The following is a 25,977-nucleotide window of genomic DNA, read 5'->3' as shown; positions in this document are numbered from 1 at the left end:
ATGGTGAGGCTTTGTGTGTTGTGGCCTCTGGTTATTTCAGTTAGATGCTGAAGAACCTGGTACTGAGCTGACTGGTGTGAGAAAGCAAAGGCAGGTGAATTTTGTTTGTGTTTCCCAGATTAGCCCTGGAGCTAGCTTGTTAAGTGTCAAGGAGGGGTGGTCTGGTCACAGGATATCTCCTCAGCTGAGCTAGATCAAAGGCAAGCTCAGGACTTGGTGATCCAGGCTGCCTTCCTGTTTCCCCTGGAGTGCTTAGGCACACCTGGGTCCTAGTGGGAGACTCCACCCCCCTGGAGCTCCGGCTCTCTGGGACAGCTCTGTCCTCCGCCACAGTAAGGGGAATATTCCTTTGCTATTTTCCTGGCCTCAGGTGCTGTGAGACTATTTGCCCCTTCTTCTGATCCTACTTATCCAGGATTTTTCTGGGAAAATATTTTATGGTTCTTTCAAGGTCAACAAGGGGAGGGGGAGAGAGCACTTACCTATCACTCTGCCAGCTCCAGTAAGTGTCTTACAGACATTTAATCTGTGGGCTGAAAGTCTCAGGTGCAGCTGCTGCAGATACCTGGGCCTTCTTCTGTGGCTTTCACTCATTCAGCTCCATTTGACTCTCGCCCTGAGCTGCTATCCCACTGTGCTCCTGCTTCTTCACACCACCCTGGGGCTTTCCTATTTGAGTGTGCTGTGGCAGGGATGCTGTGCTGTGCACTGTATACTCCTCCACCCTCATGGAACAGATTCTTCCCGTGGATCTTCCAGTCTGTCCTGGGCTGTGAGACTATCTCCTATTGCATTCTGCACCTCCAAAATTTGGTCAGATTCTCTTTTTAGAGGTACCTGAGGGAGTTTGTGTAAGAGCTTAGGTGAGTAGCTGCTCTAACTCTGCCATCTTGGCTCTACCTCCCCAGGGCTGTTATGAAGATCATTATAAAAAAACCTCTTTTTCTTCTTTGTAGAGGTGGGGAGCTATGGATGACAAACATGGTAGGCACTGTCAAATTGGTTCTCTCTTTCTCCCTCTCTCACCCTCACTCCTTTCCTTCCTCTCCCTCTCCTTCCCTCTTTTCTTCTCTCCCTCCTTCCAAGAGATGCTGTTCTAGGTAATAGAGTTGGAAAAGAATAAATTCAGAAATAAGATGATATAAAAACAGAAAATATTAATGAAAGAGAGAGGAGAGGAAAGGAAAAGAGAAGGGAGAAACAGAGAGAGGGGAGGACTTCAGAGCATGTGAAAACCTATGAGTACTAGATTATTATTACCTCCATTTTATGTGTAAGGAAATTGAGTCCTCAGCAAGTGAAGGAACTTGCCCAAATTGAAATAACTAGGAAATGCATCACCTGAGACTAGAACCCAGGGTCCCTGATTCCAAGCTCAGTGTTCTTTCCACTATACCATAGTATCTTTAACTATATGATCTATTTCTCTTTGTCTCTCTCTGTCTCTCTGTCTCTGTCTCTGTCTCTCTCTCTCTCTCTCTCTCTCTCTCTCTCTCTCTCTCTATATATATATATATATATATATATATATATATATATATATATAGATAGATAGATAGATAGATAGATAGATAGATATATGGGTGTGTGTATGTATGTGTGTGTATGTACCACACACACACATTCCTCTTTTTTTATGGCACTTTAAATGTTTCTTTATTCTTACTTTTGTGTATGTGTATATATATATGTATATATATGTATATATATTTTTTATGTATGCATATATATATATATATTTCTAATTCCTCTGAGCAAGGAGATGGTATATGAATTGTTTCAGCAGCAGGATGGTGAATTTTGACTAGTAGGTGAAATTTAAAAACAATGCCTCTGTGTCAGTCATCTTTGAATGACAGCCCAGTCTTACAGGGTTTTGAATGACAAAGACTGAGAACAAACCAGGGACCTTGATAAAGGATATGATGCTAACTGATAAGATGATTGAGAGATCATGTGATACAGTTATTAGAGGGCTGGCCCTCAAGTCAGAAAGAATTGGGTTCGGGTCCTATCTCTGGTACATCCAGCTGTGTAACCCATGTGGAGATATTCTGGTATACTCTATGGTTAGAGTATCTGGGTTCACATTCTGTGTGACCTTGAGCAAGTCACTTGACCACTCTGAATGGCCATTGATGTTTGCTTTGGACCTCTGATTTTCTGATTTCTATGCTGTCCTCTCAGGGCCAAAGTTTCCTGTGTGTTAAATGGAGAAGGCAGCCAGATGATCTCCAAAGTCCCTTTTAGTCCTTTCATAAAGTTTCTCTCCCCTGTTTAGATTCCTTCCAGCTCAAAGTCAGTGGTCTCATCATCCTGGGAGAGAGTGTTTGGGTGGAATTGTCACAGCCCATGTTTGCTTCCTTGAGCAAAAATTGACTCTACCTTGGGATATAACTGCATACCTCACGAGAGGATTCAGATATTTATTGGACACTTACTGAGTTCAAGATTCTGCGTGACGTGCCAAGGGAACACAAGGATGAATACTATGTAGTTTCTACTCCTCCCGAACTCACAGTTTATTAGGAGATAAGACATGCTCAGAATCAAATAGAATAACTTATTGTACAATAATGGCATGAGACAGGTAGGAAGCAAATGCCACAAGAGTCTAGAGGAGGAAGAAACTAATTAACCTCCCTGGGCCTTGGTTTCTTCTTCTGTAAAATGAGAGGGTTGAACTAGACAGCCTCCGAGGTGCCTTCCAGCTCTGAACTCATGATACTGGGAACTTCTGGTTGGAACAATTAAGCGAGGATTCCCAGAGAAGGCATCACATGAGCTTGGACAGGGGTACAATGCATGAGGCAGAGATGGGAGGCAATATGGCAGTAAGAGGGTACAGACAGTGTCCCAGGCATGAAAAATGGAGATAATAGGCTTCTCTGGAGACACAAATACAGCTCCTAGAAGTGGCCTGGATTTGGACAAGACAACTGTTTTTCTTCTCTCTTTTAATAGAACATGGGTTATGGGGGCTAGATGTGTGATTTCATTGACATGTAAACTCCTGAATGAAGTAACTCCCTCTAACAGTGCAGATGGGCCTCTCTTCTGCAAAGGACAGTCTTAGACATTCGCTTCATGTTCAGGAAGTCACAACCAATGAATATCAGAGGCACAGTATGAAACTGGCACTTTCTGGTCCCTGCCCAATACACCAGACTGCCTCTCAATATAACTGCATGCATACATACATGTGTATGGTGTGTATATATGTGTGTGTGTATGCATATCTACGTATCTATCTATATCTATCCATATGTATATATGGGGGGGGGTGGCACAACTAGGTGATTCAGTGAATAGAGCGATAGGCCTGGAATCAGGAAGACCTGAGATCCCATCCAGCTTCCAACATTTAACAGTTCTGTGATCCTGAGAAAGTCACTTAATCTCTGTGTGCCTCATTTTCTTCACCTGTAAAATGGGGATATTAACAATACCTACCTTTCAAGGTTGTTGTGAGGATGAAATAAGGAAACGTTTGTAAGTCCTTAGCAGAGTGCCTGGTATACAGTTGGTGCTGTAGAAATACTTATTATCTTCCTGCCCCTTCAAGACTCAGCTCGAGCCCTATCTTCTACTAGAAGACTTCCCTGATCCCACCCAGTGTTAGCGCCCTTCCTGGTCTAGACTGTCTTGTAATGATTCCTATTTGATGTGTGTGTGCATACATGGATGTGGATGTGTGTATAGTGTGACTATAAATATATATATGTATGTATATATGTATGCACATGTATATATATGTATATATGTGTATATACACATACCTGCTGTCTATAAGTGTTTATAAGTATTTAAGTCCCTTGAACCCTTATAAGTGTTTAAGTCCCTTGAAAGATCAGAGACTGCTACCCTCCCTCCCTTTTTTTGTTTTCCCTGTTAAGCCCTGTGTCTGATACATATGTACTAAAAAAATCAGATCCTGATTTCACTGCTAAAGGAAACTGAGTCTCAGAAATGATTTGTCCATGCTATAGTAAGAGGCACAAGAGCAACATGAACCCAGGTCACTTTGACTCTGTCCCTCTGTCTTTTGCTGCCTCAGATTTTTATTGGGGTTATTTTAAGTGTAGCTAGCCTATACATCAGCGATCAGGCATTTATTGTCTGCCATGTATCAGGCATTGTAAAGGTGCTGCAGGTACAAATACAAAAGAGGCAACAATCCCTGCTCTCAGTCTGACAAATAAAACCAAAGATGGTATCGGTCTCCTTATCTGTAAAAGGGGAATAAAAGTGCTTCGGATCTTCCTTTCAGGGTTACTGTGAGGTTCAAATGAGATCATGTCTGTAAAGTACTCAAAACACAAGTAAACATCATCTTCCATTATCGGCATTATGGGTCAAATTCATCAGTTTAGAGCTAGAAGAGACCTCAGAGACCACAGAGATCAACTCCCTCACTTTACAGATGAAGAAACTGAGGCCCAGAGAAGGAAAATTACTTACCCAAGGCCAAGTAGCTGAGATAATGGAATTCTGTCTCAAGAACTGGAAGGAAACCCAGGGGCCTTGTTGTCCAATGTCATTTTACAAAAGAAGAAACTAAAACGCAAAGAGCAGAAGAGACTTTCTCAAGGTCACATGGATAGGATCACAGATAGACCTAGAGCTTTATGGGAACCTAGAGCCCATCCAATCCAGCCACCAAATATTACCAATGAGGAAACTGAGGCACAGACGATTTAAATGTCTTGCTTAGTATTGCATAGATAGTATGGATATTGAGTCAAGAAAACAGAGGTTCAAACCTACCTCTGATACCTATTAGCTTTATAACCATGAGCAAAGTGACTTCCCTCCTAGTGAACCTCAATTTTCTCTTCTGTGAAATGGGAGTAATAGTACCTTTTGCACCTGCATCTTAGGATGGCTGTGGACCTCAGATAGGTAATGTATGTAAAGTACTTTGTAAGCCTTAAAGTGCCAGCTGTCATTGTTTGTGGCACTTTTATTCCTCACTTCTTCCCTGCTTCCTACTATAAGTCAGCAGAGAGCCAACCTTGGAGATGGGAACACCTGAGTTCACATCCTACCCCTAATCCATTTTTGCTTTAGAGCCCTGGGAAAGTCACTCAAGCTCTGTGACCCAAGCTTCTCTCTAAGTGTTCCAAAGAAGGTGCCAACCTACATTAGTAGAGGGAATTACCTTACCTGGTAGTTCCCCGTACTAATATAATCACAAGTCTGGTACCTATTCCTATCACCCCCTGCTGCCTACAATAAGATAAGGAATAGCCATCACTAAAGAAATTATCATCATAATAATAATCATCACCGTCATCATCGTCGTCGTCATCATCATCATCATCATCATTGCTACTATGATTACTACCACTACTTACTTACTACTACCACTACCACTACCACTACCACTACCACTACCACTACTACTACCACTACTACTACCACTACTACTACCACTACTACTACTACTATTACTACTCTTAATCTTACTCTCTGACCAGAAGGAAGTTACCACAAATTCCCACAGGGGATCATCCATCCTCAAATGCAGAAGGTACCCCCCTTTATTGAGAGGCATCTCTTAAGTGGAGAACTTTCATCAGACATTTTAATGAAGGGCCATTGAGTTTTGTAATGAGATAGAAGCGCTGGCTAAAGGCTCCCTAGCCTTCAGAAAGGAAGCAGAGGCTCCCTTTTTGGAGTAGCTATAAGGAGAATTTCTTAATTATGACTGGAACATTGATATGCTTCTGTCTCCCTAGCTCCATGCTGTTCAGGCTGGAAAGGGAGGCTAGCTTACCTCGATGGTGGCGAAGACTGTAACAGATTGCCTTGGAATTTAAGTGATTATAATGGAAATAAAAATACCAGAATATACCATGATCAGAATTCTCTTAGTCTGAAAAGGAAACTTCTCAGAAGAAAGGAACTGAAAATGGTCTAAAGTGAAATACATTTTAATTGTTGAGATTGATTATTTTCATGAGTCATGCAATCATATTTCAGGCCAGAAGTTCCATAGAGTCCACTGAGTCCGGTGTCCTCTTTTTACAGATGATAAAACTGAGGCAGACAGAGGTTAAGTAACTTCCTTAGAGCCACATGACTGGGAAGTATCTGAGGCGGAATTTGAATTCAGGTCTTCCTGAAGTGAAGTGAAGTTCTCTAACCACTACACAATTCTGCCTCACTTTCATTGACAGTGCAGAAATGAAAGGCAGTTTCTGTTCAACAGGTATGTTTGCTGTCAGACACAGGTGGGCCAGGTAAAGCATCAGAGCTGTATCATGAGGTAGCCTACCCAGAATGTCCAGGCACCTCAAAGCTGGCATCAGTGCTTGCTATCCCTTGGTAACCTGACCAGCTCTGGTCTCATGCATTAGACGATGGGTCACACAGTAGAACAGAGTACAGTACTTGGAGTCTAGAGGACTCGAATGCAAATCAATGTGCTTTGTATCAGGGATGTTATCACTCATTTATTCATTCAGTCAGTATTCACCAGGCATGCCTCTGCGCCATCTCCAGTCTTCCTGATTGATATCTGGCCACTGGACCCAGATGACTCTGGAGGAGAAAGTGAGGCTGGTGACCTTGCATAGCCCTCCCTCACTCAAATCCAAGTCACTGCCAGTCATGCCATCATCTCCCTGGTGCCTGGTCCTCTTCCAGAATGAAGGACAAACATGAGCAGGCGTGCCAGCCACACCCTGAGTGTTGTATAGAGTGCCCTTCCATCTTCCAAATTTTGAAAGAGTCCCCAAAACATTCTTACCTTTCATGGATCCCTTGAGTCGGTTTACTCAGTAATTGACCCCTGTGATAGCAACAATTTGTGAACACATCCATTTGTTTTTATCCAATGCTTTAAACTCTATTTACAAACATAATCATTTAACTTACTAATCCACATACCCTTCCCCAACTGAGAGGTTATTAAGCAGCTGTGGTGTGCCTAGCATGAACTATTAATATTAATAGCTGTAAAGAAAGACCATTAAAAACAGCCCTGAGACCAGTATATGACTGGTATATATGACTAGTATATTGTTCTAGAAAATATTTGGAATTAATAAGGAATGTACCTAATTGTAACCCAAAGTCTTTATTTAAAAGAAAGTTTTCAGCAGATTTCATCCTCAGACTTTTCTCTCACTTGAATTTAAGGTCTTGGATTGTAAATTGTTTTTTTAAGTTATTGATATATTTTAAGTTATTTTTATATATTTTTCATATACTTGGGTCTGTCTTTATTTCTAATAAATTAGAAAAAAGTCCAAAATATATACTCTATACACATTATACACGGCAATGTTACTTCCTGCCTTACCATTGCCCCCTACCTGCCCAGAATCAAGTTGTTAACTGGCCAGCATTTGATCAATTTGACTGATATATTAACAAAAAAGCTTTTTGCTTTCAGTAAAGACTGAAGTTACCTATTTGGCATATGCCATCCTGGAACTCTGAATGCTAACTGACGTGTCATTTTCTCACTTTCTCTATTTTTCTTACTTTAAAAAAATGCTAATATAGAAATGTTTCGCATGATTTCACATGTATAATTGATATCACTGCTTGCCTTCTCAGTGGGTATGAAAGGGGGTGAGATGGAGGGAAAGAATCTAGAACTCAAAATGTAAAAAGAATGTTAAAAATAAATAATAAACAGATGCTTTTTAAAAAGTAAAATAAAAATGGAATCTTCTATATGTGAACTGGTGGAAAATGTTAACATGGTGATAACATCAGAGAATCTCTCACTGATGTATCATGTTAAGGTTTTTTTAGTTTAGATTGTGGTAATCATAGAAGAGACATACTCAAGTCACACCTCTAAAACTGTGCTCTAAGATGCACATTTGTATGTATGGGCACAGATGTATTACATTAGGACATTAGGAGTACCGTAATGGAGGTCACTCTGTGGACCAAGATAGAAGGCAGGCCTTTGTCTCTGGCCTAAAAGGATCAGTCCACATTGCTGTCTTGTATGACCAAAGGAGAAGCTATTTTAATCTGAGTCACTCTCTTCTGGCTTTCTTTGAGATTTCAGGTCATCTTCTTGGCTTCTAAATCTTTCTCGGATTAACTCAGCAATGACACTCTGTGTTCTCTTCACTAGCTTTTCCAAGATTTTAGCCACATTTCTCTTTAAGTCTCAATCTGGTTTTCTGGGGACAAGGTTGGCCAAATCCGTTTCTTCGATAATGGGTTCAGGGTTCAATGCTTTTACTTTCTCTTCCACTGAGGCTGGTTTGGCCTGTAGCACCTTTCTTTTCTTTAGCTCATCATCCTCAAATAAATAGTTCTGCAATTTGAGTTCCCCGTGTTTCTCGCCTCCTTCTTCCTCTTCTTTGAAGTGTTTACTTTCTGGTTTCTCATCTTTCTTATACTTGCATCCAGTCTTTTCTCTAAGCCCCTTGAGCCACTCTTTTTGTGGCAGTATCTCCTCTCCCTGATATCCCACACCAGAAAGCAGCACAGCCATCTTGTTTCTCCTATTTTTATATATTTTTAAGTTATTGAGGTTTGGCTAGCTTGGATACCTCAATTATGAATCTGTATTAATTTTTAAAATTACCTTCATCCAGGGGAATCTGGAGCATACCCTGTATTCAGGCCTCCTCCCTGGCTTTCCTTTACATTCCCTCCCTCTTCTTCCCCTTTGCTTTTTCTCTTTGTTGCATGCCGTATCCTCGCCCTCCTTCTTTTCTCTTCCTCTTATCTCTCTTACCTTTTCTGTTACTGTCTCTCCTGTCACTTTGTTTTACCCCTCCTCTCTCTTTTCTCTCCTTGCCTTTCTCCCTTTCCGGATCCTCTCATCTATGTATAACTGCTTCTGAAAGATGACCCTTGGGTTTCTACCTTCAGCAATTCAACAAATTGGTATCACAATTAAGAAGGCAGAACAAATGAGCTGTAAGGTCAGAAAGGCAGCAGCTGCTACCAGTAGTCCAAGGAGTATAGAACTCTCCCAGGCACACTGAGATGACTTGTAAGCAGCATCTAATAACTGAAAGAACTCAGCTCTTTGGGCTACTCTTCCAAAAATGGTGCTTTACATTGTTAGAGACCTGAGTGCATTGACATGAAGGAGAGAAAAGAGAGGCAGGGGAGACTTTGATTTGTAGTTGTTTAGATCTGGAATATCTAGCTACCTGGATGTCTTTCAATATGTGTTTGTTTTCTCCTGTGCTCTGTGTGTTACTGAGAAAATTATATGTATTGGATTTTGTTCTGAGTTCCTGAGGTCCTAAGTTCAAAGTTTATCACAAGGATGGGTAGTGATAACTCTGTATTTTAAGGTTACCTTTTACAATGAGTGTATTATTTTCGTTATATATTTTGTTTTGACACAAGAGAAAAATTCCCTAGAAGTACCCAAGTAATGGGAGTCTGAGGGATTAATTGATTATTAACAAAAAGTAAGGATCTATCTTTTAGCTTTGCCAGTATGGGATTGACTTAAGATTATGTTTGACTGGAGTTGTATTTCCTCTCCATGGTGACTATATTGGTTTTCTTGTCATTGCGTATTTAATTCTTTGGCTCTACTTTCTTCACTCCATATCATTTAATCCATCCTTTCCATGTTCATCCACACTCTTCTCATTCCTCCTCTCTCATAGCATAGTAACGTTTCATTCATATACCATAATGTCTTCTGCCATTTCCCACTTGTTGACCACATAGTTTGTTTCCAGCTTTCTGTTATCCTGCACGATGTTCCCTGTTACATCGATACCTTCTTTCTCTTTATTTTCTTTTCTTCTTTTTCTTGCTTTCAACTCGCTTTACTTTGTCTCATTTGTCTCAGAGGGCAGCCCTCCTCTCTCCCTCAGTCAGTACTAGCCAAAGGACCTTGACACAAGTATTTGTTAAATGGTTACTATATGCAGGGCACTATACCGTGCATGTAAAAATGGAAACATTTATGACGCCTGCCCTCAAATAATTTAATAATTCTATATGTGCATTTATACTACTGATTATATGATATACACATTAAAATCTCAACTACTAGGAACTTGACTTTCATAAAACTTAAGACTTCTAGAATGTCTGACAGGGAAATAACTGGAATCACACACACACATACACACGCACGCACACACACACACACACACACACACACACACACACACCTTATATAATAGCATAGCATACTATACTGCACCTGTTTCTTTGTCAAGAAGCTGGGAGAGGGGAAACAGATCCCAAGAAACCAACAACAGATACAGACAAGAAGATGGGATGACCCAAAGATTACATCTGTCATCCTTCAATGGGTTGGTTTGCAGCATTTAATGAAAAGAATATTTTGCTTGTCTAGTGATAGCTATAAATAGATGGCCTTTTCATGCAAAAAGTGAGCATCAGGGAAAAGTGGATTAGAGATTGGAAAAGACAATACTGAGGAAAATCAAAGAAAAAAATCACAGAAGAAGCCAGTGAGGGGTAATGGGCAGCATCAGCAATGGCGATAGAAGTGGAGGTCAGCAGAGAGCACCCCAGTGAAGAGATGACATCTCTGTACTCTCAGCAAGCATACTTCAGTTTGAACACCAGAATCATAGCTTTTCAATGGACTGTCCTCAAAGCTAGGGACATTTGTTTGTTGGCTTGCCTGGTATCCCCAATACCTAGCAGAGTGTCTGGCTTGGAGATGTTTTAATAATGTTCCTTGAATAAGTGAGGGTAAGAGGAGATAATCGCCTAATCCTCAATGTCATGCCCTTGAAGGAAAAAGATATTTTTCAATTAATTATTCACTAGAGAATTATATTTTGTCCAACAAATATAACCTAGGTATGAAAACACAAAGATTACACCTGGAGGGAGCCTGTGATTGGTTGGTCTGCTGAACAGAAAGAAAAGAAAACTCTAATTGGTTTGTGATGTATATGAAAGGCTATTTTTCTCCTTGGACAACTGAGTGTCAAAAGAGAAAAAAAGGGATGAGAAAGGGCAACAATGAAAAAGACAGGGAAGAACCATAGGAAGAACTAAGATTCACTGGAGGGAAAAGTGCTAGAATCAAGTATAGCATGGAAGTAAATCCATAAAATTGATGCTTGTATTTCCCTGATGAATGGTGGAGGCAGAAGACTACACACATCTCAAAATAGAAAAGCAGTGAATTGTCTGCCTTGAGAGGTGGGGAATCACTGAATAATGAAATTAGATTAGCTCCATATTAACTCATCTACCTTTTCCTTGTCAGAGAAGTTAACTATTGGACTTATTTCAGATGAGTCAAACAAAACTGTAAAGCAGCTTCATTTTTCAATCAATTCTGCAAGCTTTTATTAAGGAGGTATTCCACTATGTCAGACTAGGCAGTGGTGCTACAGAGACAAAAATGAATCAGTTTCTGCACTCAAGGAATTTGCATGCTGTTGGGAGGAGAGAATGTGTGTGTATATATGTATGTATGCATATATACATTATATATGTATATGGAGAGAAAGAGGGGGAAAAGAGAGAGAGAGAGAGAGAGAGAGAGAGATGGATGGATGAATGGATACGCAAGGGAAAAAAGATAACTATTAAACTGGAGTGTTTTGGCCACGTTCCATAGTAGTGGTTCCCATTGTGATCAGATGTCACTATCTCTAACCCAATGCTTATTAACAAACACAGAAGATGAAAATATGTAGGTTTGATTCCTATCTTTGTCATTTACTATCTGTGTGACTATAAATGAGATCCTTTTCCTTTTGGAGCATTAATTTCTCAGTGTCCTAATTAATCTCTTAACAGGAATAAGACCTGTTCTCTGTTTGGCAGACAATTTGCTTACAGTCTTATTCAAACAGTTGGCCAACTGGGGGAAAACCATTTCCTTTAAAAAGATTCTCCCCACACCTCTTTAATGGATACAAGTATCTTCTATACAATAATGAACAGGAAGAAAAAAAATATATACTAAATGGGGTAGAATATCTGTTAGGCCCAGAGTTTCTAAATTAAGACATCCTTGAGTTGCAGAAACAGTATTATCGATGGGAGTAGGGGAAGGACAGTGAAGAAGGATGGTGACACCAACTATGTGTCAGGCACAAGCATTTTACAAATATTATCTCCTTTGATCCTCACAACAACTCTGGGAGGTAAATACTATTGCTATCCCCATTTTGCAGTTAAGGAATCATGTGGCCTGCTCAGGGCCACAGAGTCAGTAAGTGACTGAAACCTGACTTGAATTTAGGTCTTCCTGACTCTAGACTCAGCGCTGGAACCACCGAATCACCTTGCTTGCCTTGAGTGAGACAAGGGCATGCACATAAGGAGTTGTATAAGGGTCCTTTTGATTAAGGGTGCTTTCAAGGAGGTTTGTGCCTTCTTGTAAGCAGAATATAATAACTTGTATTTATAGACATTTAGGGGGATGAAATTGTAATGTTTTCTTCCTCACTCTAATTCTAATGGAAAGTGCTGTTTTAAAATGTAAGTATTTAAACTCTGGGCAACTAGGTGGCACAGTAGATAGAGCACTGGGCTGAGAATCAGGAAGACTCATCTTCATGAATTCAAATCCAGCCTGAAACAGCTGTGTGACCCTGGGCAAGTCACTTACCCCTATTTTCCTCACTTTCTCATCTGTAAAATGAGCTGGAGAAGAAAATGGAAAACCACTTTAGTATGTCAGCCAAAAATTCCCTAACTGGAGCCATAAAGAATTGGACATGACTGAAATAACTGAACAACACTTAAGCTAAGTCATCTTCTGCAGTAATATGCAAAATGGGTCAAGATCTGTTTGATTCTTCACTCATGAGTTTGTTAGAAAGATCCAAGGAAATGCTTTATAACTCTCAAATATTATATGGTATAGGATGAGAAAGATCATATGATGAGTGCATGGCCAAACTGAGTCTTCTTCTACTGAAGTGGGATGAAATGGATGGATAAAGATAGTGGGGCATGGGAAAGGGGAGTATTTAAGTGAAGTTGCTCCAGAAGAACTCAGTGTCTTTCTCATCAAGCTCACTGATGAACAGTCCATGTCCTGAACAGTTTTACAATGCCAGTGGAGCCGGTCTATCTTGGTGACACTTCCCACCATCTACCATGGCAGATATAAGGGAATTAAGCACCCTAGAGCAGGCCAACAATTCTTTATTGTTCTTTTGCTGTGGGATACCATAAAGGGAAGCATTACTGATGGAAAATTGTCATCGCCTAGGAATTTTAAAAAGTGCCACACATTTACCTGTTGTTTGCAGACCATAAGCTAATGTATGGATGGGCCTCACACATTATTTTCTGACTTTTTCCACTGTATCTTTGTACCTGTGCAACAAAAGAACATTTCAGAGACACAGGCTTACCTGAGGCCAGCCAAGCTATGCTACTGTTAGAAAATGGTAGTTTTTTATGATATCAAAGGCCCCTTGGGCTTCTCTCACATTTACCATGCAATTCATAGATCACTGTTATCTGAAACAATGTCCTCCCTGGCATGGTTGGATCAGGATGGAGCCTGGTAAAACCAGTTGTGACCTAAATGTATTTGAGGACAGAGTAGGGTAGATAAGAAAGTTGTCATTGTAAAAGACCAAATCGTTGGAAAGGTAGATTGGGTGCAGTAAGCAATCAAGTCCATTTCAGTCCTCATTTTCCCAAACCACAAAATCTCTGAGGTTGGAAGGGGTTATTCAATTCAACAAATCTTAAGTATCTTTTTGTGCCCCATGCAGTACTAGGTTCTTTGGGAAGAGAGAAGAGGAGAAGAAAAAGACAGAGATAGAAGAGAGGAGGAAAGAACTGGAGAGACAGAAGGTAAAGACAGGAGAGGAGATAAGAGGAGAGATGAAAGGAGGATTGGGGAGAGGAGAGAATAAGAAAAGAAAGAAAAGAATAGGAAATAGAAGGTGAGAAAGAGGAATAAAAGGGAGGGGATAGAATAGTACTTTTTTGTCTTCTGAAGGAGTTTACCCTCTACTAGGCTCCCTAGTCTAACCCACTTCTGAACAAGAATCACCACTGTCACCATTGCCAATACATAGTCATCCAGCCTTTGCTTAAAGACCTCTAGTCCTAAGGAACCCAGGGCCTCCTAAGGCAACTCATTATACTTTAGGACAACTTTAATTCTCAGGTAATATTTCTTTGTGTCAAATCTAGAGCCCTTCTCTGCAACAATTCTTCCTCCTTCTGTCCCTGGGGCCAAGTAGAATAAATGTAATCCTATTTCCTTAGAACAGGTCCATAAATATGTGAAGAATATTGCCATTTATGTTTCCCCATTCAACAGTGAGCTCTTTAAGGGCAAGAACTGTCTCTTGTCTTTGCATGCCCACAGCTTAGCAAAATGCCTAGCATATAGTAGGTGCTTAATAAATGCTTCTTGACTACCTTTTCTCCTGATCCAGTACTTGCTCGTACCTCTATTTGAGTGACCAGTTTCCAATCATTTGACTTTGGATTCCGGTGCTCCAAAGAAATCTTGGTGTAGGTTATCTTGGCATGTCTGTTGTGTTTATTCTTTAACTTGATTTTTAACCCTGGCCTGATTACCAATACTGGATTGTCATTTTGGGCCCTGCTACATCACTGAGAAATTCTGGTCCTCCTTCACAGAAATCCGCCCTTCTGTTCCCTCCCTCCCACAATTCACAGGTTAAATTCTTTGGCTAGTCCTCAGCTAAAAGACCTGCCTCCCACTCTCAAATGTTTTCTGACCCCCTCTATCTGTACTAGTAACAGTAGGTTCTTCCAGTTCTAGTGATCATGCCTCATATCTGTCCCTCATCTCTACCTATGCTCACATTTGAGGCATGAATAAAGACTGAGTTTATTTGTATAAGAAAAAAAAGAACATAGACAAAAACATAGTGAGGAAATTATGCTGAACAATTATCTAATCAATGGAAGATCTGAGTTCAGATCCTGCCTCACACTGTTGTCCATCCTTCATTCTCAAAAGGGACAGGACCAATGGCATCAAGTGGGCGATGTGTTGACTTGCAAGAGAATTGGATTTGAGGTAGGACTGTGCAGAATCATCAGACTCACTCTTTCTTCCAGAGTCATCCAAGTCCAGTAGCAAGACTTAGGTCAGGACAACTGGAAATGCCCCGAGATGCCATGGGAGACCTTGGCCTTTTTAAGCAAAGGTCTTTCCCGGGTCTGTTTGCCTGAGGCAATACCCACTCAGTGATTTAAGTTTAGGTAAGAAACAAGGTAAAAGATGTCTTCATTTGTCTCCTAAACAACAACAACAACAACAACAACAACAACAATCTGGGATGGGAAGACCCTCAGGGTTTCTGGTCAGAACAGAAACAATTACTATTTACACTCCATTGTGAGTCATCAAAACCTAAGCTGTGACCAAGTGAGACTTGGGTTGGGACTTATTATTGATTGGCCAATCAGTGAGAGCCAATCATTTGGGCTTAAGGCATGGTCAAATAGCTCCATCTGAATACCAATGGACTTTATCCATGCCTAGTTTTCCAGAGGTCTGTTTCAAGAAATCACATATTAAACTACATGGGACAGAAGAGTTAATTGTGCCCATTTTAAAAAATGGATAGAATAAATAAGGAGGGAAGAGAAGGAAAAAAAACTTGCCCCCAGACTCCAAGTTTTCTTGTGAGATTTAAGAAATCAAAATGTGTATTGCTTTAAGGGTATGATTTCCCATGTGGACAGAGATAGAGGAAGCAGGTAAGAAGGAATGAAGGAAGCCAGCAAGCTGCCTCAGACACTTACTAGCTGTATGACCCTAGGCAAGCCATTTAACCTCTATGGACCTCAGTTTCCTCATCTGTAAAATGAAAGAGTTGAACTAGATGACTTTTGGGGTCCATTGGGGCCCCATCTCTATGAGCCTTGGAGGATCACAAAGTTCTGTGATTCAGCCATGAAGATTCCCTGGAAGAATAGGCAGGTTTAAGAGATAAGCTTTCATATTAGGAAAGAGTTGGAGATCATTGAACACTCCAGGCAGCTCCTTCATCTTAAAATGTGGATAATTAATTAGCTTTCCAACTTCTCAAGGATGTCATGAGGACTAAATGAGAAAGTAGATATGAATGAGAGTACTAGCTGTCAAGCAGTATCAAAATTTAAGTTACCATTACTTTTTCTGTACTGGTCATCATACTAATCTTTCTACCAGGTACTATTTTCAAATTCTCTGGCCATTCTGAGGGCAGCTAAGCTCTGAACCCTGGGTCTTTCCATGCAAGATACATTTGCCAAGTAACTATTATGTGTAAGACCTTCTGCCCTCCACATTTTAACTCTTAAATTAGCATCTATCTAGCAATCAACAAGCATTAATTAAAGATTAGGGGCTAGGTGCTGAAATAGAAGGACAGGGTCCCTCCCCTAAGGAGCTTACATTCTCTTTGAGTAGATAAAATGTATACTTATAATTATATTCAAAATCAATATGAGGGCTTTTAGCTTCTTCACACATCAGCTCAACACAAAGTTCTGTACCTTCTGACTGAAAGAACCAGAAGCTACAACACTTAGCCAACATCATGAATCAGAAAAAGCAGACAAAAAGTGAAAAAACCATAGAATCTTTCTATGGGGATAAGGACCAAAACACAAACACCAAAGAGGTCAGAGCTGAGACTGTACTTCCATCTGAAACTTCAGAAGGGACTATGAATTTCTCGCAAGCACAACTAGCTTACCTGGAACAGCTGAAGAAGGGAATAGAAGAAAAACTGGCCAATGATTTTAAAATTATAAAAAAAGAATTCACTGATGGGAACATCACTTTGAAAAGGAAAATTGAACAAATGGAAAAGGAAGTTCAAAAATTAACTGGAGAAAATAATTCCCTAAAAGGAAGAGTTAATCAAACGGAAAAGGAAACCCAAAACCTAATTGGGAAAATTGATCAAATGGAAAAGGAAACACAAAACCTAACTGGGAAAATTGGTCAAATGGAAAAAGAAGTACAAAAATTAAATGGAGAAAATGGCTCCTTAAAGGGAAAAATTGGTCAGATGGAAAAGGAGATGCAAAAGTTAACTGAAGAAAACAATACGATGGAGATTAGAATTGGGCAAGTAGAAACTAATGACTCAATGAGGCAACAAGAATCAGTCAAACAAAATCTAAAGAATGAAAAGATAGAATAAAATATAAAATATTTAATTGGAAAAACAACTGACCTGGAAAATAGATCCAGGAGAGAAAATTTAAGAATTATTGGCCTGCCAGAAACCCATGATGAAGAAAAGATCCTGGACAATATCTTCCAGGACATCATCAAGGAAAACTGCCCAGAAGTACTAGACTCAGAGGGCAAAATAGTCATCGAAAGAATCCACCGTTCCCCTCCTGAAAGGGATCCCAAACTCAAAACCCCAAGAAATATCGTTGCCAAATTCCAGAGCTATCAAGTGAAGGAGAAAATACTACAAGCAGCCAGAAAGAAACAATTCAAATATCAAGGACATACAGTCAGGATCACACAGGACCTTGCAGCTTCTACATTAAAAGATCGAAAGAATTGGAACCCAATATTCCGTAAGGCAAAGGAGTTGGGACTTCAACCAAGGATCAACTACCCAGCAAAGTTCAGCATAACATTTCAGGCAAGGAGAAAGTCATTCAACGAAATAAGGGAATTCCAGAGCTTCCTGACCAAAACACCAGAACTCAATAGACAATTTGATCTTCAAATGCAGGTCTCAAGAGAATCATAAAAAGGTAAACAGGGGGGAAAAAACAAAAACAAAAACAAAAACTTGCTACTCAATTAGGGCAAACTGTTTACCTCCCTATAAGGGAAGATGATACCTGTTGATCTTGAGAACTGTGCAGCCATTATGATAAAAGGGATATACGTAGAGGGAATGGGTATAAAGTAAATGATTTCATGTCAAAAAACATGATTGAAGTATGAGAAGGGATTGTAATAGGAGGTGTGAAAAGGAGGAAGCAGAAAATGGCAAATTACATCACAGGAAGAAGTACAAAACTATAGTAGAGGGAAGGAGGGGAGGGAGATGAGCATTGTTTGAGAGGTACTCTCATCTGATTTGTTTAAAGGAGGGAACAATAATCTTAAGTAGATAATCCTAACTAGCTATATAAGGTAGTAGGAGGGGAAGGGGGAAGAAAGGGGAGGGAGGTTAAAAGGGAGGGAAGAAGCAATAAGAGTAAAGGGGAGTAAAAGGGAGGGGGGGCTAAAAGAAGGAGGGGAAGGCTGCAGGAGGAGGGGGAGAAAAGTGAATACTATTGAGGAAGGGAAGGGAGACAGGAGAGCTAAAAGCACAAATGGTGGGAAAGAGGATGGAGGGAAATACACAGATTGTAATCATAACTGTGAATGTGAATGGAATGAACTCTCCCATAAAACGGAGACGGATAGCAGAATGGATTAAAAGCCATAATCCAACAATATGCTGCTTACAAAATCAATATGAGGCAGTGGGGAGGGGGGAGACACAGCACCAGGAGCTGTGGGAATTAGGAGGTGCCCCTTGAACCGAAATTTGAAGGAGGCTAGAAATTCTAAGAGGTGAAATGAGGAGGAATTGCATTCTAGGTACCAGGTACAGCTCATGCAAAAGCACAGAGATTGGAAATGTACTATTATGTATGTAGAATGGCAAAAAAGTCAGTCTGGTTGAACTTCTGCATGAATGGTGAAATAGAATAATATATGTTAAAGCTACAAAGGTAATTTGGGTTCAGATTGTGAAATTGTTTATATTCTGGCTAGATTTTGGAGCCCTGACTCTTTCTCATTGTTCTTCTAGGCAACTAGCCCTACTCCCAGGTGGATTAGGAAAGTCTGAGAAGGAAGTAATATCAGATATTCACCTTGGAAGAAGCTAAAAATTCTAAGGATAGGATATAGGAGAGATGGGACATGCTATACACAGAAAGAGGGAATGAAAAGTAGTAAGTAAGGCAGTTTGCCAGTATGACAAACTGTAAAAATGGAATTAATTTTTAAAAATATATATACTTTATTTTTCAGTTTTCAACTTTAATTTAATTTAATTTAATTCCACAAGAATTTGATCTCCAAACTTTCTCCCCATCTTTCCCCACCCCCAAGCCCCAGGACAGTGTATACCCCATCCACTCATTCCTCCAGTCTGTCCTACCTTCTATCACTCCTCCTTCCTCCATCCATCTCCCCTCTATTTTCCTGTAGAGGAAAATAGAGTTCTATATCCAATTGCCTATACATCTTATTTCCCAGTTGCATGCAAAAAACAATTTTTAACATTCATTTTTAAAGCTTTGAGTTCCATATTCTCTCCCCTCCTCCCTCCCCACTCACCCTCATTGAGAAAGTATAGGTCATATATATGTAGCCATGCAAAACACTTCCATAATAGTTAGGTTCTCTGTCCTGTTCTGCCTTCCATTTATTCTATTCTCTCCCTTGACCTGTCCCCCCACAGTAATGTTTGCTTCTGATTATGCATTTCCCCAATTTGCTTTCCCTTCTTTTATCTTCCCTCTTCTATCCCCTTTCCCCCTGTCTTCCTGCAGGGCAAAATAGATTTCCATATCCAATTGAGTGTGTGTTATTTCCTCCTTAAGACAAATCCCATGAGAGTTAGTCTCACTTAATCCCTTTCATTCCCCTTCTTCCCCTCCATTGTAAAAGTTCTTTTTTGCCTCTTTTATGTGAGATGATTTGCTACATTCTACCTCTCCCTTTCTCTAACTGCTAGTACTCAACAGTAAATTTTATTTTTTAGGTATTCTAAAATGGAATGAATTTTAAAACAGTCTAGAAAATTAGGCTGCAGCTAAACTGTGAAGGGTGTTAAGTGTCAACATAAGGATTTGGCATTTTGTCCTAGAACTTAATAGGCAGTCACTGAAAGCTCATGAACAAGGGAGCCACATGACCAGGACTGCACTTTAGCGAAATTACTTTGGCTTGCCTGCAGAGAATAGATTGGCAAGGGGAGAGACTGGAATCCTGCAAGTCAGTGAGGTTAGTGCAATAGTCTATGAGACACCTGCTGAAGGCCTGAGGTAGTCTTGTAGTTGGGTGAGTGGAGAGAAGGGGCAAGATGTGAAAGTTAACATTGAAAAGCAATTGACAAGTCATGGCAGCCAACGGGATATGGAGAATGGAAGAGAGGGAGAAGCGAAGGGTGATTCTCAAGTTGCAAACCTGAGTGAGTCAAATGATCACAGAGCCTTCTAAAGATCTAAGAAATTTCATAGGAGCACAGGTGAAAGAGAAGGATGATAGCATATTGAGCTCCATTTTGGATATATTGAGTTTCAGGTGCTAACCTAAGAAAGTGGGTTATTTTTCTTTATTTAAGTTATTATCAATTCTCAAAACCTGGAGCCCATCCTTTATTAAGTGAATTAAAAATCTCTAAGATGCTACAGTACCCTTCCTAGAAAAATATGGTATATCAACACCACCTATCTCTTCCATTAGTGTAGATAATTGATTAGTATAGTCATCTTTCCTTTATCATTAGAACATTTGAATTTAAAGATACTAGGATGGGAATCCCTGCTAGATTGTTCTTTCTCTGAATCTTGTACTATTTGAAGACCTAGCTCTTAAAAATTCATTATGCTTGTAGAATTTTTTTCTTTTCCTTTCCATCCCCTCCCACCTCCTTTCTTTCCCTCCCACTCCATAGCAATTTGCCAGCTGCTGCCATCTCCTAGCCTTCACATGGTAAGCATCCTCCTGAAACCTTCAGCTCCATTCACATGGGGAAGTCATGGTTCTCTGGGTGCTAGTCAGCTGTGGCATTGCTAGCCAACTCTACCATTCTACTTCTGACAAATTACAGCCTCCCCATGCATGGCTTTTAATGAAAAGAAGGAAAAGATAAAGACATATCTTCAGATACCAGGCAGGTTACCAGACCAGGAGACAGGATAAGAGGACCTGGGAGACAAAAGAACAAGAAATCATGAGGGGTTTGTGCCTTGAACTATCCATGTCCTGTAGTTTACATCTAGGAAATAAATGTCACTCTTGTCTATATATTTGATGGCATGATCCGGGGGGGGTGAGGGGGGGGCGAATTTCATGAGTAAAGTTTACTGAACAGTATCAGCTTGTTCATAAATCTGGGGTCTGGGAAAAAAAGGATCATTGAGTAGGAGATTTTTAAAGTTGCCTCTACAAGGGTTTCACATCTTTCCAATTCTACTCCCTCCTCCTTCCAAGGATTAAACTGTCTTTGGAAGCCTCAACCCATCTCACTCAACCAAATTTACTGCCAAGTACTAGAATTCCTATTTACAATTTTGGTAGAAGGGATCATAGAGGTCGTCGGTTCAAAAACCTGTCAATCTGTACCTGAGCCCAAATGTGGATTCCCTCTGTCTCACTTGTTGTGGGCCAAGATGTTGTGATACAGAACCCCTATCCCCTAATCAGCTTAAGTTAACTCCTCCCTCTCCTCAGACCTGTTGTGAGCCAAGATAAAATGTAATAGACGTACCAAAGTTTAAATTGATTTCTCCCCAGCATAGTTGATCTGAAACATGACTGGGAGCCCATTTGGAAAGAATAGATAAGGATCACTCTACAGATTGAACAGGATGGAATAGAATGTCCTTGTGGACTGCTTTTACCTGCCTTAGGCCTGCTTTTACCTAGGAATAATAGTCTTTTTTTTTTTTTTACCTTGGTCATTGTTTATATGAAACCTCTAGCACCAAGTGGTCCAGTGTGCCAGCGATGGAATCTCTCCCAAGACACTATACCTGGAAGATGGCCATTCAGCCCCTTCTCAAGCACCACCCACAATGGGGAGCTTCTTCTGTATGAATGGGGACCTTATTCTGGTTGGTTTTAATGGCTCTAGTAGTTAGATACTTCTTATTTGCTGAACTGGAATTCGACTCCCTGTAATTTCCACCCATTTATGACAGTTCCACCTTAGTGCTTTCCAACTCTTAAAACTATATTGTGTATGTATGTGTGTACATACATACTGAGTGATCCATCTTCTACATAGCAACATTTCAGACATTAAAAGCAACGATTGTGTCCTCTCCCTCAGTTATCGCTTCTTCAAGCTAAGCAGTAAGTTAATCAACAAATATTTATCAAGTTCTTTGTCTGTGCTAATGCTTTGGATGCAAAGAAAAAAGAAAAAAAAATAGTCCCTGCTCTTAAGGAGGACACATTTTAATAGGGAAGACAATTTGTAAATATCTAGGTATGTGTGTATGTGGATGTGTGTGGATATGCACATATATACATATATATTATATACACACATACATGCATGCACACACACATGCACACACAAGCACTGGATATAGGGTGTTCAGAGAAAACTAATGCATATATGTGTGTGCATATACAGAATATATCTATTTGTGTGTGTGTGTGTGTGTGTGTGTGTGTGTGTGTGTGTGTGTGTAAAGATTATCTGAAATGGGAAGGCATTAGTAGCAGAGAGTGATGAGGGGACACCAGGAAATACTCACATTTCTTTCATCTGTCCCATTTGTGACTTGGCAGGGAAATTCTGAATATTCCTAAATAAAGGTCTGATCCCCTTTCTCTGGACACTTATCCTTTCTAAATTGCAATTGCCAAAATAAAATGCATCACTTAACATATGACTTGATTAAGGGAGAAGATAAGCAGGCTATTTATGCCCCTTCTAATGACCATTACACATCTATTGATAACATATTGCGTGAGGTCACAAGATATTGGCTGCCACATTATCCTGTTATCTCTCTCTGAGATTGCAGTTCCCTAATCTCCGGGTCTTTTTCCCTCTATGAACTTATATTAAGTTACATCTCCCCCACTCTGTTTTTGTACTATTGATTTTTTGAACCTGAGTGAAAAATTTTGCATTTCTTTGATATTCCAATACTTCCAGGAACTAGGTTTTCTTTAGTGTGGATATTTCCTCTGCTGATGCAAATTACAATGACTTAATTCTCTGATTTAATACGTGATCTTCATAACTTACTGTAGCTGAAAACCCCTTGCTTCTTAGCCATTGTGGTGAACAATCTTGTCACTTAGTGAGTCTGGTGTTTAGATGCCAGCCTTTCATTCAATCACCAGACCTCGATAGAGCTTACATGCCAGTCATCACTTTTAAATACCCAGGGTCACTTCCATGGGTTGTGATGATCTAGCATAGAACATTACTTAAAGAGACTTGAATTTACATTTATGGACTTTCATCTTAAAAAAAAGTATATACTATATCACATAAAATCATTTTGGAGGCAGATGATATTAACTGGGATCAAGAATATTATATTTCCTCCCAGGTGATGTCTTTGAGTGTGGGAAAGGGGGAATTCCAAAGGAATTAAGGGATTTGCAATACCCCTTTGCATGTAAAGTCAAGCTTGGAATTAATTGAGGGATTTTTCTTTTATTAGTTTAGGATATTGGAAGGCAGTGGTGGACAGTGATGACTTTACTTTTTCTTTATTTCATATCTGTGAACTTTTATGAATCCTACACTCAGGAATCCCCTTATAATTACTTTGTAAAGATCGATTTTGTAAATTTCTTGTTCAAAGTTGAGAATTCATTATTAGGATCACAGAATTAGTTCTCAGCAACAGACCTCAGAGGTCACCCAAGACAATCTACTCCTTTTAAAGTGAGGTGTAAAGGCATAAAGAGATAGAGGCAAGTGTCTCTACTTGCCCAAGACTATACCCCCGGTAGTAAGTGCTAGAGCCTGTTTTTCAACCCAGATACATACATAAAAGTGTTGTCGGTGTTGGTTTGCTTTGCTTGCTAGCCCACACCGAAGGCTTTAATCCTTTTCTTAAATCCATAATATATGTTGAACTATACATGGGCCACCTACTAGGAAAAGCTTTTACCTGAAACCCCTTCTTGTTATTCTGTGTTGGAGTGGTATGTGTCCTTCTGTGCAACCCAATAGAATGTAGGTTCTTAAGAGATCTTAAATTCTTTTGTGGCTTTACAAAGTATAATATGTAGCGCATTGTCCTCTATAAGTCACCATTAAAGAGATGCATTCTGGGTTAGACTGATGGATAATCTAAGTGTAAAGTGGACCTTTCCTATTTGGTCATTTTTAAAATTTATTGAAAGGGACATAACAAAGAACATCCATGTAAGAAATGTTGAAAAAAATCTTTGTCAGAATAGTATTTGAGAAATAAAAACCTCTGTGAGGACATGAAAGAAACTAGCCTCTTGGAGGAAATCATATGACTGTTACGAGGACTTTGAGGATGATAGTTTATAGTGGTAGGGAGACATAAGTGGCTTAGTAGGGAGACATAAATGTCAGAGTGATTAGAGTATCGGAATTAAAGTCAGAAAGACCTAGGTTTAAATCTTTCCTCAGACACTCACTGACTTTATGACTGACCAAGTCAGCCATCCTCTCTGGGCTTTGGTTTCCTCATCTATAAAATTAGGACATTACAATTGATGTTCTGTCTCTAAGGACTTTTCAAACTCTAATAATTAATACTCTAATCATATGGAATCTTTATAATTATGTCATTTTGGTAGCTATGGGACAGTTATATATTGCTTATCTCTAGTGGGTTTGACAGAAGTGTGAATTTTGGTTTCTAACCATAATGTAAAATTAAGTCATTACACATGAGGAAGCTTTTCTTTGAAACAAGAGACACAGAATCTAAGGAAGAAGATTGAAGTGGTGCAAAGAGAGAAGCAGATGGTGGAGATAGAAGCAGAATAAGTAAGAGTAGCCAAACAAACAGAAATTAGGCTACCCCTTGCTGCTTGAAAAGAGGAAGACAGGCTGGGGCATTTTTGCTAAGAACTGAGCTGATTGGAGGAAAGTTCTGTCATTCAAAAGCACTGATTACCATAGCACTTGTCTTCAAAGAAATCCTATTGTAATCCAGTGCCTACATATCAACCCTGACTTTGATATTTTCTTGGTCAGTCATAATCTGCACATGATATAGTGTTACTGGGGAACAAGCATGAACCCTCATCACAGGAAAGATTATTTTTTAGAACTACTTGAACACTCCCTTATAATTCTTCCTCTTGGTCATATTGGAAATAATAGTAGAGTGTCCTCTGGCCAAATGGATTCACCAGAAACCTGTATTTAATTTTGGAAATGAATTCTAATCTGACTGCAGGGGTTTCATTTCTAACTTCCCAGAGCTCCTCCATAGCCCTTAGACAAAACTTACCTTGTCAGGTATGGGAAGGGAAGAAACACAAATGCAGTCTTTCCATTATCATCAGCAGTGATGGAAAAAGCAAAGGTAAGAGGGCAGCAGAAAGGTCTCGGTTCGCACTAGAGTGATCATCCAGTTGACTTTGCCTTCTGATTACCCATTGGCTTGCTGGAGTGTGACAACTGCCCAAGAATGATTGAACAAGATCTGGATGAATTATGTGAGCAGATTATCCTCCATGTGGCCACAGTGCTCTAAATCACATTTTACTCCCTTTCTTCACTCTTATTGCAGTTTCATTTATTTTCATTGGTTCTTGCTTTCCCTTTATCTTATTTTATTTTTGTCTTTTTACACTCCCTTAAATCCCATTTGGGGAAATTGCGTTTGGGAAATTGCTGAATTCTTTTGATGGTCCCAGACTGCCCCTTGCTACAAAAACCCATCTTTTTTTTTTTTCTCCCAAGGATATTATAGGGATGTGGATCACAGAATACCATAAGGGTGACTCGCAGGCTAATGGAAATTCAACTTGATTTGATGAACATTTATTTAATTCCTACTATGTGCAAGTCAGTGTGCTCATTTCTATATATGCCAAGATGAAAAAAATTACATGTTCCTTACCTCCAAGGAATACACTTTTTAATACAGTGGATAATAAGACACGCAAATAAATGCTCATTGACTGGGAAGTGGCTAAACAGGTTGTGGGATGTGAATGGAATGGAATATTACTGTGCTGTAAGAAATGACAAATACTATGAATACAGAGAAGCCTGGCAAAATCTACATTAACCAATGCAAAGTGAAGTAAGAAGAGCCATAAAGGCAATATGCCTCATAAGTGGAAATGACACCAGTCATTTG

At 39.7% G+C, this 25,977-nt stretch overlaps 1 protein-coding gene and 1 pseudogene across 2 annotated transcripts in view; one reads left to right on the top strand and one right to left on the bottom strand.

The window, feature by feature from the left end:
- Nucleotides 1-25,977, top strand: part of LARGE1 (LARGE xylosyl- and glucuronyltransferase 1) — a 611,843-nt gene that overhangs the window by 401,473 nt on the left and 184,393 nt on the right. The window lies entirely within an intron of this gene.
- Nucleotides 7,861-8,470, bottom strand: LOC140534631 (coiled-coil domain-containing protein 12 pseudogene; annotated as a pseudogene).

This window comes from Notamacropus eugenii, chromosome 3 (genome assembly GCF_028372415.1).
Source record: "Notamacropus eugenii isolate mMacEug1 chromosome 3, mMacEug1.pri_v2, whole genome shotgun sequence".
NCBI lineage: Eukaryota > Metazoa > Chordata > Mammalia > Diprotodontia > Macropodidae > Notamacropus > Notamacropus eugenii.
The sequence above is the reverse complement of the archived record's forward strand: the minus strand, read 5'-3'. Positions and strand labels throughout refer to the sequence as shown.